Genomic DNA, 12,014 nt, shown 5'->3' with positions numbered 1-12,014 from the left:
AGTGATGAATTGGTTTTGAGCCTCCTCCATCACATTAATAAATAGGAACTAGTGGTCCTACCATATAGTTTATCCTGACATTTTTATTGACTTCTATAATCCTTTCTTGTGAACTGTCTCCAATTTCAACATGTACCTGGCCATTCTGGTCCAGTTCTGGTGTTATGCAAACTTTATCAACCAAAACAGGCCTTCAACATTCAGAAAACAAAAGGTTAATTTCCTCTGCCTCTATAGTCTTTCTTTTTTTTAAAAAGTAAATACTTGACCACATGGTCGTTGAGCCACCATTGTCTTGATCTAGCATGATGGATTGTCCCAGGCTCCGAAATCTCTCTACCTTAGGAGTCTCTCATGATATTCTTACATACATCTCCATCTCATATACTGTCATCAAACAAATACCGATCATGATTATCTTGCAACACTAACACATCCTGCAAAAAATCATCTTTAGAAACTGTCAAAGGAGTTTTGAAAACAAATGTATTTTCGAAGAAGGCAACCTTTCTTATCCACCTTCCTCGCCCCCCCGGGTGGATCTAAAGCATTGGGTAAACTGTGTTTGCCAGAAAACTCTTTCTGTCTTTTCCTTTAAAGCTATATCTTTGACAAAGCATGCAACACAGGGCATTTATATTTTAAAATGTTACTTTATATTTGCTGTGTGGCAAACTTACTATTTTTACAGATCTTCCTAACTTTAGCATTCTCGGCATTTGAATCAGACAAAGGAAAAGTCCTCATCCTCTGGGTCATTTTTCGTTGCCTTTCTGTTACCAGTCCTCATTTTAAAATGCTTAGAATGAAAAGCAGCCCTAACCTCCTGCGGCAATGGGAGAGGGACTCAGAATCCAAAACGGGCTTTGATTTGCCAGAACCAGGTCAGTAGGAACCACCAGAAATTATCTGCTGCCAGCTCGCACCTAATGTTGGTGACATTTTATTGTGTATATCTGTTCTGGCCCAAAGCCAGAAATCCAAAGCATCCCCTGTTCTTTGAAAGGGAGTGGAGATGATGGTAGGTGCTAATGGAAAAGGGAATCCAAGATAAGGATCATGCTGGAGCAAAGCTGTGCCAAGCGTAAGGAAGAGCCTCCAAACCCACAAAGCAAAATGAGGTGATGCAGTCCTCAGAGTAATGGCCACGCGTGTCACTGATGCAACCACCAAAAGTGTCATTCTACAAAAGAGAAGCTAATTTGAAACGGAGTCAGCCTTCTTGAAGTCACTGATTGTGAAACACAAACAGGGGCACCCGTTCAGAATCACTTTCACTTGGAGGGCGAAACAGTGGTCGACAAGATCTTTAAACAAAGCAATATAGTTCTCTTTCAGGGGACCATCATCAATAGTCATAAGCACTGAATAGTCCTGCCCACGTGCAGGATCCTGGAGCACTTCTTAAAAATGTTTTCTATATTTATGTTATAAACCTTGTATACAGTATCTTACACACACACACACACACACACACATATATATATATATATATATATATATATATATCCTGTAGTGCGAGCAACCAGCCGGCAGCACCAATACAGACACAGGTACAGACCACAACGAAGGATTCGTAATGAAAGTGCTTTATTCCATCGATGGGAACGGCAACATGGCGCGTTTCGTCCGGGAAACCCGGACTTGATCACATCAAATATATATATATAAATACAGCCTAAAGAGAGGCTACAAATGGCCAGATTAGATTGAGTTTTTTTTTTAAAGAATCCACTCACATAGGTATATATAATTAAAAAAAAGACTATAGAAAATATTTCACAATTCTTTTTTTTTTTTTTAAAGGAAAGGGAATACCAAACCTCTGTTAGCTCATAGGCTGTTGCATAGAAAGAATAGTAGACGAAATTGGCACTGTGCATTTAAGAACCTCTCAGTACCCCTTGTATCCCATCATGCCTCACAGGTGACAGTTGGCTCAGTTATTTTTTCCGGCTCCTCCAGTAAGGATCCTAGAGCACTGAGCTCTGCCTTTTTCGCAATTTAGTCAGGAAAATCTTTCCAAAATCTTTCAATTTTCACATCATTTGGCATTTTCAGGATGTTAGGTGCAGAGAACCTTTTTTTTTTTCGAGGAATACTTATTTTCTGTCAAGAATGTCTTCACTTTTTGTGACTTGCCCTTCTTGTAGGAAGAAAAAGGCTCAGACAGACCCTCACTGTGTCTGCATTGTTTGCCTGCCGGAGTCCCATCATCCTGAGATTTGTGGTCATTGCCAGAAGTTCTCCAGATGCACTCTGAAAGCCAGAGAGAAAATTAGACTACATGGCTTCAAGAGAGAGGAATACCTGCTTCTTCAAGAGGCCCTGGGGAAGATCACTTTTCTTTCAAAGAACCCTCCTCTCGCCCCAGGGACTACCGCAGAGGAAGATCTTGTGAAAGACACCATTATCAAAAAGGAGATGTTCCTGATCGATGTTGAGAAGCATGGCTAAGAGGATGGAGCATTTACTGTTTTGCTCACCGTTGACAGGTACGCTGATGAAGACACCATCAAAGGTGGTGTCAAGTCACCACTTGACAGTCGAAGCACCCTCAATATTCGCTGTCAAAACTTACATTGACGTCAAGACCCCCTTGAAGGCTAGAGTACATCACACATTGAAGAAGCAGGTATCGCCGTTGAAGCCAGCGTAGAAGATCCCGTTGACGTTGAGGGAAAAGCATTTAATGTCACACACAGTAGCAAAGCCCCTGTTGAAGTCCAAAGAAAAACATTTGCTGTCCCGCAAAGTGGAAAACCACAGTCGACGTTGAGAGCTGAATCTAGGCCTCTCTCTACATCTACGGCCAGATCAGGATCGCTTTTGAATATTTCACCATGCTGACTGTAAAGTCTACAACATAAACCTGTGTCCCATTCTTCGGACTTTGATTATTCTCAGACATATTCGCCTTCAAGAGTCACACCTGAGATTTTCATTTCAGGTACACAATCTCTAGAGGGTCAGCATCTCCTCAATTCTCTCCAGGTTCATCATCTGTGCCCCGTGACTCCGACAAGATCATAAATTAGCTTGCATCGTCCACCTATGGCACATAAGTCTCCTCAAAGTACTAGGAATTCATTGCGTCACCACTCCAGATCTAAGGTAACATCAATAACGAGATCCACATCAAGATCTAGAAGGTCGCACGGCGCCAGATCTAGACAATGAAGAAGGAAATCTCCATCTTGGTATCTGACTTCTCTCTCTTCAGTCAGAGATTACTTTCCTACTCTAAAAGTCACACCTCCTGCAAGAGGTTCACCTGTGGATGATCTCCTTACCTTCAATTACGTAATAAGAGGAGCAATGAAGTTAAGCATTGACATCACTATAACCACAACATTGTCTTCTGTGATCTTTGAGACTCTGCATCACAGATTGGTTAAACAACCACTACTTCCTCTGGTTCCTGGTCTTTTGGAGCCTGCGATGCAATTATTTCTAATGCTCGCATAGTTGAAGTCTGCTCCATGTCGACTTCTAAAGCAGTATAAACCTCCTGACCAGGAACCATTATCTCTCCAATCGAATCCTCTTCCTGACACTGTTTGTTTGTCTTCTTTCCGCCCACCCGATAAGTAAAGCAAGCAAGTGGATGCTTTGGTAAAAAAGATGTGTGGAACATCAGCCTCAACTATGAAGTTGGGAAGTGCTTCTGCTTTGTTGGGGAGGAACGATAAGTCTCTCTGGGATTCACTGAAGAGGTTTACTGATAAACTGCCAAAGCAAGACAGACAAGATTTTTAAGAGATTTTAAATGAAGGTGGCTTAATATCTAACCAGATTATAAGCGCAGCAGTGGATGCATCAGACCTGGCTGCTCATAGATACTATCATGGCGTCTATGCCCACATATCATCGTGGCTTAGATTACCTGGCCTTAAACCAGAGGCTCAACACCGGGTTCTAAACTTACCTTTCTCAGCTTATGCGCTTTTTGGCACCCATGCAGATGAAGAGGTGTCCAAAAGGAAAACTGAGATGGAAATCCTGAAACATTGGCGGCTGGTGACCTTTGAAAGTGGTGGGGTATAAAAGTTGAGGATGGAATTAGCAAATGGTGCTCTTTAAACAAATGTGAGAAAGCAAGAAGGTTTATAAAACATTATGAAAGTGTGGAATTTTTTAACATTTTCACTTTAACTATAAAACTAACGTACATATGATATGGTCTTTATATGAACTTGACTGACGTTTTCTTCAGTCTAGTTATGACGTCAATAAATACATTTAATATGATAATGACATAGCTGTCCAGTTCTGTAACTAGAGAACGTCATAACTGACTTTAAGATAACAAAGCTTAGCACCTCACAGATTTCTTTATTTATTGAAGACGTTTACAAATTAAACTACTAAAGAAATACAAGTTATTGTTATTTGTCAGACTGGGCACAATGAGACAGCAAGACAAATACCGTAAAAGGCACTGTACAAGGCACTTCATGTATTATTCAGGGGGTAAGAAATATGGTCACCTCACTCCCATCCTGATGGATCTCAGTTAGCTCTTATTTCTGGTCCACTAGATCATTTTCAACATTGTAAATGGTGGAACTAGTGTGGATGATGTAGTGGACCAGCAAAGCCATCATGACCAGCAGCACCCCTGGCCTGGTCACAAGGGCAGGCTATTGTGCATGATCAAAGGCAACTGGGTCCTCCAGGGATTTCCTTTCCCAAAGATTATTCTGCAGCAGAGCAAAATACAGACCAAGGCCTTCTGATCTGTTAGCAGGTAGCCCCATGCTTTTGTTTATATACTGACAAAATGACTTGCATATAATGCTTGCATTTGGAAGGGGCAAAAGAGCCTGCTTTTGGTAGAGCAAACCAGTTTTACTATTCAAGCTGCAAGCCATTTGTCAGGCCATAAACACAGGGCTCAGGAGAGGCTGTAAAACTATGTTGGTGAGGTGAAGGATATCCCCGGCTTCTTGCCTTTGATGTGCACGCACAATGACAGTCCATTGTGAATTTTACATTTGTCTCTTCATATGTGCAAGCAGCAGAAATCAAATAAACCACAGTGTATTAGCAATATATTTGAAAAAGTTAAACGACAGGTCTTTTCTCTTTTGAAAAACATTTAAAAGTTAGAAATTATGACAGTTGTGGTCTTAGAGAGGAGGAGTTCTATTTCATCTATGTTCTATCGATGCTGAATTGGCTGGTTTACTCGGTCGGTCGCTTTTGGCAAGTTATTTTAAGAATTGTAATTGTAATAATGGCGAGGAACACCTAGCTATGCTGGCCATCTAAAGTAGAGAAACTGTGTAGTGGGCGGTAGTGAGCTGTAAATGAATAGAAGCTAGTGTGACAGTCAGAACCACTACATCCTCTCTCCTTGGCATTTTGGTATAATTGAGAGAAAAGGGAATTTGACCAGTCTATCTCTGAGTTCAAAGTAACGGCAGTGACATGTGCTGACATTTGGGAATTTAACTCAGCGTGCAGGAAGTAATTAACTGTACCAGAATCCGACCGTGTAGATTTTTAGGTCACGCCTGGCGTTAGCATCAAGCATGCGCTGCTTTCGCCATGCGAGGGCCTTTTGGAATCAATACGGATTCCAAATGTACACGCGGACGGACAGAAGATGCCACTCTGGGGACTTTTTTTGTGGCCGCCAGTAAAGCATCTAGTCCCCGCGTGCACATCAAGAGGCAACAGAATGCCTCTCTTACATTTAGACTCTTGTACCGCTACCTCAGCTATACTGATGAATTTAAATGTCTCCCTCATACCTCCCATCTCCTTTGTTTACAGCCACAAGGCAATACAATGTCTCTCTTGCCTTTGGACTCCTGTACCACCACTAAAGCTATATTGACCCTTTTGACGCCATGTACACATCTGGGGTTTGTGAAAGTGTCTCTATTACCCGCTCCTGTGCTCACTCCCGGACTCTTCCAGTGCAGGCCCTGGCACCACTCGGGCTCCAGCCTCTGACAGCAGAGCTATCTCTCCTGGCAGCCCCTCCCCTGACACAGGATCACAGCCCTGCGCTGACATCCATTGTATGGTCACTGCGTCCAGTGCCCCCAAGTTAACGCACAGCTGGCTCCCCCCACAGCAGAGATGCAGAGATACAGATGGCAGACTTGCCCCCCAGGAGGAGCGACCTCACCGGTCCTTCGGAACCTCATCCCATACACTTTGCGACACAGCAGGCTGGAAAAGGCAGCCCATGGCCTGCGGCTTCCACTTCAGTGCCTGCCGGGACTCTGTCCTTGGGCGCGGTCAGAGTATATATATATATATATATATATATATATATATATATATGAACAAAAACTCGCCAGACGCCCACGGCGCCACCAATTATTAGTTCAAACTGGAGAAATGAAGAAGAGTGGAGCCTGATTCTGATGCCAAAACAAAGGTGTCTTTATTCGTGCAGATTAAAGCTCAGCATGCCGCCATGACGCGTTATGACGCGTTTCGACTGTATCCACAGTCTTGATCACATGATATATATATATATATTCAGAATCTGGAGGGCCCTGGGATGGTAGACCATGGCCTTGAGCTCCCTTCCTCTGCCTGCCGTGTCTCAGAGTACCACTAACGAGGGACCGCAGGCTGGGGGAGGTTTCCCCTAATTGTTCTGGATACAAAGCTCTGACCAGTCACCGGACCAGAGCTCAGGCAGGCCCTGGGATGGAAGACTCCTGCCCTGTATACATTGAAAACACACATGCTAATACACAATAAGTATAAACAGTTTATTATTTTCTTTTTAATATTCTTATATCTTTTTTCTATAGAATTTTTTCTTTTTATAAATAATGTGTAGACAAAGATAAATAAATTTACAATCTAAATGATGTTCTATAAACCACATGTATTCTCTTCCTTAGACAGTAGACACATTTCAAATGGATTCATGACTTTGTATTCCAAATAGCGATATTGTCATAATTTCAATTCATTTAGACACACATCATTTTTTCTTTCAATTTCCTACTTTGGTCAAAGGAAGTGTATATTAAAAACCCATTAAATCACAAATAACTTAATGCACAGAGACTGGCGGCTTGTTGACAAAAAACGTGTTTCGGGTAGGCCTTCGTCAGGACTCCGTCACAGTGCTTACTCATAGGTGTATAGATGACACTATCCTCGAGCAGTTTGAGATATAAGATATCTCTATCCTGGATATGCGATGACTTTCCTTAAAATCTTCTTTTCAGGCCACTATATGGTTATTATTGAGATTCAGCTACCGGTACACCTTATAGGGAAGCTATGAAGGAGTCTTCCAACCTCTCCACAGATGTTCTATCTGTTCCTGTTGAGTGATTACTCAATATCGGTTTATACCGAATGGCATCAAACGAAGATTGCCTTATGGCTTTGGGTGGGATTAATCAATGTCACAATGCATTTTGATATGGATCAGGCTAAATTCTCTTTTTAAATTATGAACGTCTGGCGATGCGCTATTACATGACGTCTGTGCTCTCTGTTTCCCCTACTCCAAAACTGCTAGTCCGGGATACAAAAAGCTCTGACTGGGCTCTGGGTTCGAGCGCTGGCAGATCCTGGGTTGTATTCTTTCTCCAGGCTGTGTATCGCAAAGTGCACAGCACAGGACTCCGGCCCGCAGGCCCTCGAAGGTCTCTCCTGTTTGTCTGTGTTCATAAGCTCTGACCGGGCCAGAGTCAGAGCCCTGCTTGGCTCTGGGGTGAAAGCCTCAGAGCCCTGAGCTTCTTTCTCCAGGCTGCTGTGTTCCAAAGTGCCCGGGACATGGTCCCACATGCCAGGGGAGCCCTCCCCTGCTTGCCTGGGACAAAAAGCTTTGACTGGGCCCTGGGTCATAGCTATGGCAGGCCCTGGGTTGGAAGCCATCAGCCGTGGGCCCCGTTTGGAGCTCATTCAGGTCCCTCCCAGCAGCCCCTTTCCTGACAAGCAGCATGGGCTCAGAGAACCGATGTATTAGAGTCCCTGTCCCCTTCAAGGGTAAGCGATATCCTTTTTCAGAAGTCTAGGTGCAACCATATAGTAACTGCTAGTGAAGAGGAAAGAGCACATCGCTGAATCTCCACCCAGCAGCGGCTCCAGGAAATGTAGTGCACAGAAGGCTGACTCCCCAGTATCACCCAGTGGGCCCAAGTCCTTTTGGTCGAGGTTCACCCAGTGGATGGTGTTAATGCAGTAGTGGCTCCGGGGGTGCCGGGATTGGGTCTTCCTGGAGTCGGGTTTCTTGGGAATGCTGCCAAAGTGGGTGAAAAACTCCATGTAAGGCGAAATATGGACGCGAGACTGATAGCCAAGTACCATGAGGGAAAGTTGAAAAGAACTGTGAAGAGAGAGTTTAAAAGGACGTGAAACTGTCAAGAGGTAAACAGATGGAGTCCTTTTAGTCCGGCTGTAAGATTCAATACGGTGGGAAGGTTGGTCACCCAGGAGAGATGATCCCCTCAGTGGGATCAATGCCTGGGTACACCTGATCCCCTCAGTGTATTTCCTCCACGGTGGGGCACCAAAACTGGTTCTGGTTAGGCTGGTAAGGCTTTGGGATAGCAAGTGGCTCTCTGCTAGATAGGTTACATCTGCCCTGACAGCAATTTTGACGTGTCTGTGTGGCTGAGGGAGATTTGACCGCCTCCTCGCCCTCCTACAGAAACCTCCCCAGCCCCTCTTGGGGTGTGCTATGGTAGGGAAGGAGAACAGGTCCCCCGCTCCCAGCTTGACATTTGACTGGGGCAGATTGTACACAGTGAGCCCTGACTGCATTGCACCGCTAGGTGAGGAGGCCCACTCTGGGCACCAGGGGTCTGAGGTGATGTCAGTTACCCACCTGACCCGTCTTGAAATACAGACCAAGGAGTCTAACCCATATGCGAGTCGGAGGGCCGATCGAAACTCTCTGGCGCAATGCAGGTGAGGGCTGGTGCACACCAGCTGAGGTGGAATCCTTCCGTGTCCTTGCTACCGGCGCAGCACCTGCCTGTCTTTCTCGCTGTCATGGAGTAGGAGCATGAGTGTCTGTGAAAGGACTCGAAAGATGGTGAACTATACCTGGGCAGAGCGAAGTCAGAGGAAACTCTGGAGAAGGTCTGTAGCAGTCCTGATGTGCAAATCGATCTTTCTACCTGGGTGTAGGGACGAAAGACTAATCAAACCATGTGATTGCTGATTACCTCTGTAGTTTACCTCAGGATAGCTGGCGCTCATAAACCCCAATTATATCTGTTAAAATAAATGATTAGAGGCCAAAACGATCTCAACCTATTCTCATACTTTAAATGAGTAAGAAGCCCAGCTCACTGGCGTGGGGCTGGGCATCAAATTCGAGTTTCTAGTGGGCCACTTTTAATAAGCAGAACTGGCATTGCAGGATAAACTAAATGTCGCGTTAAGGCAACTGATGCCGATGCTCATCACACCCTAGAAAAGTAGGACGGTGGCCATGGAAGTTGGAATCTGCTAAGGAGCGTATGTAACAACTCACTTGCCAAATCAACTAGTCCTGAAAATGTATGCCGCTGGAGCGTCAGGCCCATACCTGGCTGTCACTGGCTCTGAGATCCATGGGGGCTAAGCAGGACAAGTAGGGGGGATGTTGCAGTGTGTATGGAAGCCCAGGGCAATGTATTGGGTGGTTCCGTCGCAGGTGCAGATCTCAGTGGTAGTAGCAAACAAAGAACTTCGAAGGCCAAAGTGGAAAAGGGTTTCATGTGACTAGCAGGCTAACGTGGGTCAGTCAGTCCTAAGAGATCGACGAGCACCTTTCAGACGGGACGGGCGATGGCCTCCTTTGCCCTCAGCCGATCGAATGGGAGTCTGTTTAAGATCCCCAAACCTGGAGTGGCAGAGATGGATGCCCTTGTGGTGTCCAGGGTGGTAACAAAAACGATCCTAGAGAAGCTGGCTGGAGCCCCAGACAAGAGTTTTCTTTTCTTTGTAAAAAGCAGGGTGCCCTGGAATGGGTTGACCCCGAGCGAGGGGCCCAAGCCTTGAAAACATTGCGGTTCCAGCTTCATCCAGTAAGCTCTCACTGGTCCTTGACCTTCCAGGAGAAATGGTATCAATCTCACACCCGGCCTTACCCATATCCGCAGAGGATCTCCAAGATGAACAGCCTCTGGCATGTTGTAACAATGTATGTAAGGGAAGTTAGCAAGGCAGATCTGTAACTTTGGGATTAGGATTGGCTCTAAGTGCTGAGTCAGTCGGGTTAGGGTGCGAAGCGGGGCTAGACATGCACTATGGCTGGATGAGGTGTTGCCCTCCCGGAGGTGGCAACTCTGGATGCAAGCCGGGCCCCACCAGTGGATTTTCACAGATAAATACAGACACAAAACATTTGGTTTCCTGTCTGTATTTATTTTTAAATGTGGATAAAAACGTAAATTAGATTGTTTTTTGAGTGATTCTAAATGCGGTCAATCATGACTGCTAGGCCAATAGCTGTGCAAAAGTGATAGGTGTGAGGGTCAAAAAAGTTTGATGTTTAGAAAGTAGTAGATATGCACAAGGTTGTTACTAAAATGTGCATGTTTTCATTTAAGTACTGTGATTTATCATCTGTTGGTGTTTATATCATTGAAACCTATCAGGAATTCAAGTAAGAGTGTACATGTATCGGTTAGAAAAATGTGGAAATATACTAGTTTCAGCTTAATTTTTTCTCAAAATAAATATGGGAAAATACAGATAAAATTAGTACAATATGAATGTGGATAAATACAGATGGAAATGTCAAAAAAATAAATACCATAAATACAATAAAAACCTTATTAGCATAAAAATAGTATTAAAATCTATAAGCCCTTATTAAAACAAAGCATCTCGAAGGCCTGAGGTGGGTGTTGACATGATATGATTGTTGCCCAGTGCGCTGAAAGTCAAAGTGAAGAAAGTCAATTAAGCGCTAGTAAACACTAGGAGTAACTCAACCAAGTCACAAGATGGCCACCGAGTAGGAGCTCTTACCTGGAGCTCCCGAGTTGGGGATTACAAAATCGGTAGATATCCCCATGGTTACCTGCCCATCCGCCTACAAACTTCCTGCATCTAACTCCCTTTAACATTGGATTTACTATTGCAACGTGTTTTACCTTCAGGAATGATCTCCAAGGACCCGACGTTCCTCACCTCGTCTGCCTTGACGCTCATCACCAGAATTAAGCCCTCCGAGCTGGACATGAAACAACTCCTCCACCCCCAGACATATCGATGCTGTGCTGTTCCACCATCGGACATGCCGCTCTCTTGCTGGACTAATTTTCTCTGGGAAGGGTGTGCTTCGCCTTGTCTCCTTTTCCTCCACAATGCTGCTGACGCTGAATGGGCCCAAAGTGGGGTGTGCCCCGGTCCCCCCCTGTTTGGGGCTACTAACCAGTGTTGGCTTGCCGTTTGGGGTTTCACTCGAGCTGCCGCCAGAGCTCTAGTGCCAGATTTGCTCTCTACCACCGTGCAGCCCTCGGCCTCTCTGGTCCTCTGGCTGCCTCGTTTGCTCGATCGACGACCCTCCCAAATTTGCTCCTCAAGTTGGCGACGATTCTCCTAAATTTACTCCACAAGATGGCAGATGACTAGGTCCCCGAGTGAGGCCACGGTGAGTGCTTTCTATCTCACCCGCCCGACCAACTTCCCTCTGAGTTTCCCGACCAACGATCCCCCTTCTGAGTACCCCTCAAAATGTTGACAAACTGACTCCCCAGAGAGGCCACAGTCTAACGCTTGTTTTGGCTGTGTTGGTGGCCTTCCGAGTTCCCTCCAAGATGGTGACGACCTGACTCCCCAGTGAGGCCACAGTCTACCGTGTGTTTTGGCCTTGTTGGGGCCTTTCTGTTTTCCTCTCGAGCTGCCGCCGGTGCTCTGGGGCCGGATCTAGGCCCTGCCGCCGAGCAGCCCTCGGCCTCTCTGACCCTGTGGCTGCCTCATTTGCCCGACTGACGATCCTCCCAAACTATCGCTCCTCAGGGTGGCGAACAATTGGGTCCCCCAGTGAGTCCATGATGAGTGGTTACTATGTCACCTGCCCTACG

At 45.3% G+C, this 12,014-nt stretch overlaps 1 protein-coding gene and 1 pseudogene across 3 annotated transcripts in view; both read left to right on the top strand.

Annotated features, from left to right (window-relative positions):
- The window catches only part of NEK8 (NIMA related kinase 8), a 299,189-nt gene that overhangs the window by 206,029 nt on the left and 81,146 nt on the right, over positions 1-12,014 (top strand). The window lies entirely within an intron of this gene.
- On the top strand, positions 7,972-10,111 carry LOC144825593 (28S ribosomal RNA; annotated as a pseudogene).

The sequence above is a fragment of the Lissotriton helveticus genome, chromosome 3_1, assembly GCF_964261635.1.
Source record: "Lissotriton helveticus chromosome 3_1, aLisHel1.1, whole genome shotgun sequence".
NCBI lineage: Eukaryota > Metazoa > Chordata > Amphibia > Caudata > Salamandridae > Lissotriton > Lissotriton helveticus.
This window is presented reverse-complemented; position numbering and strand designations above follow the sequence as displayed.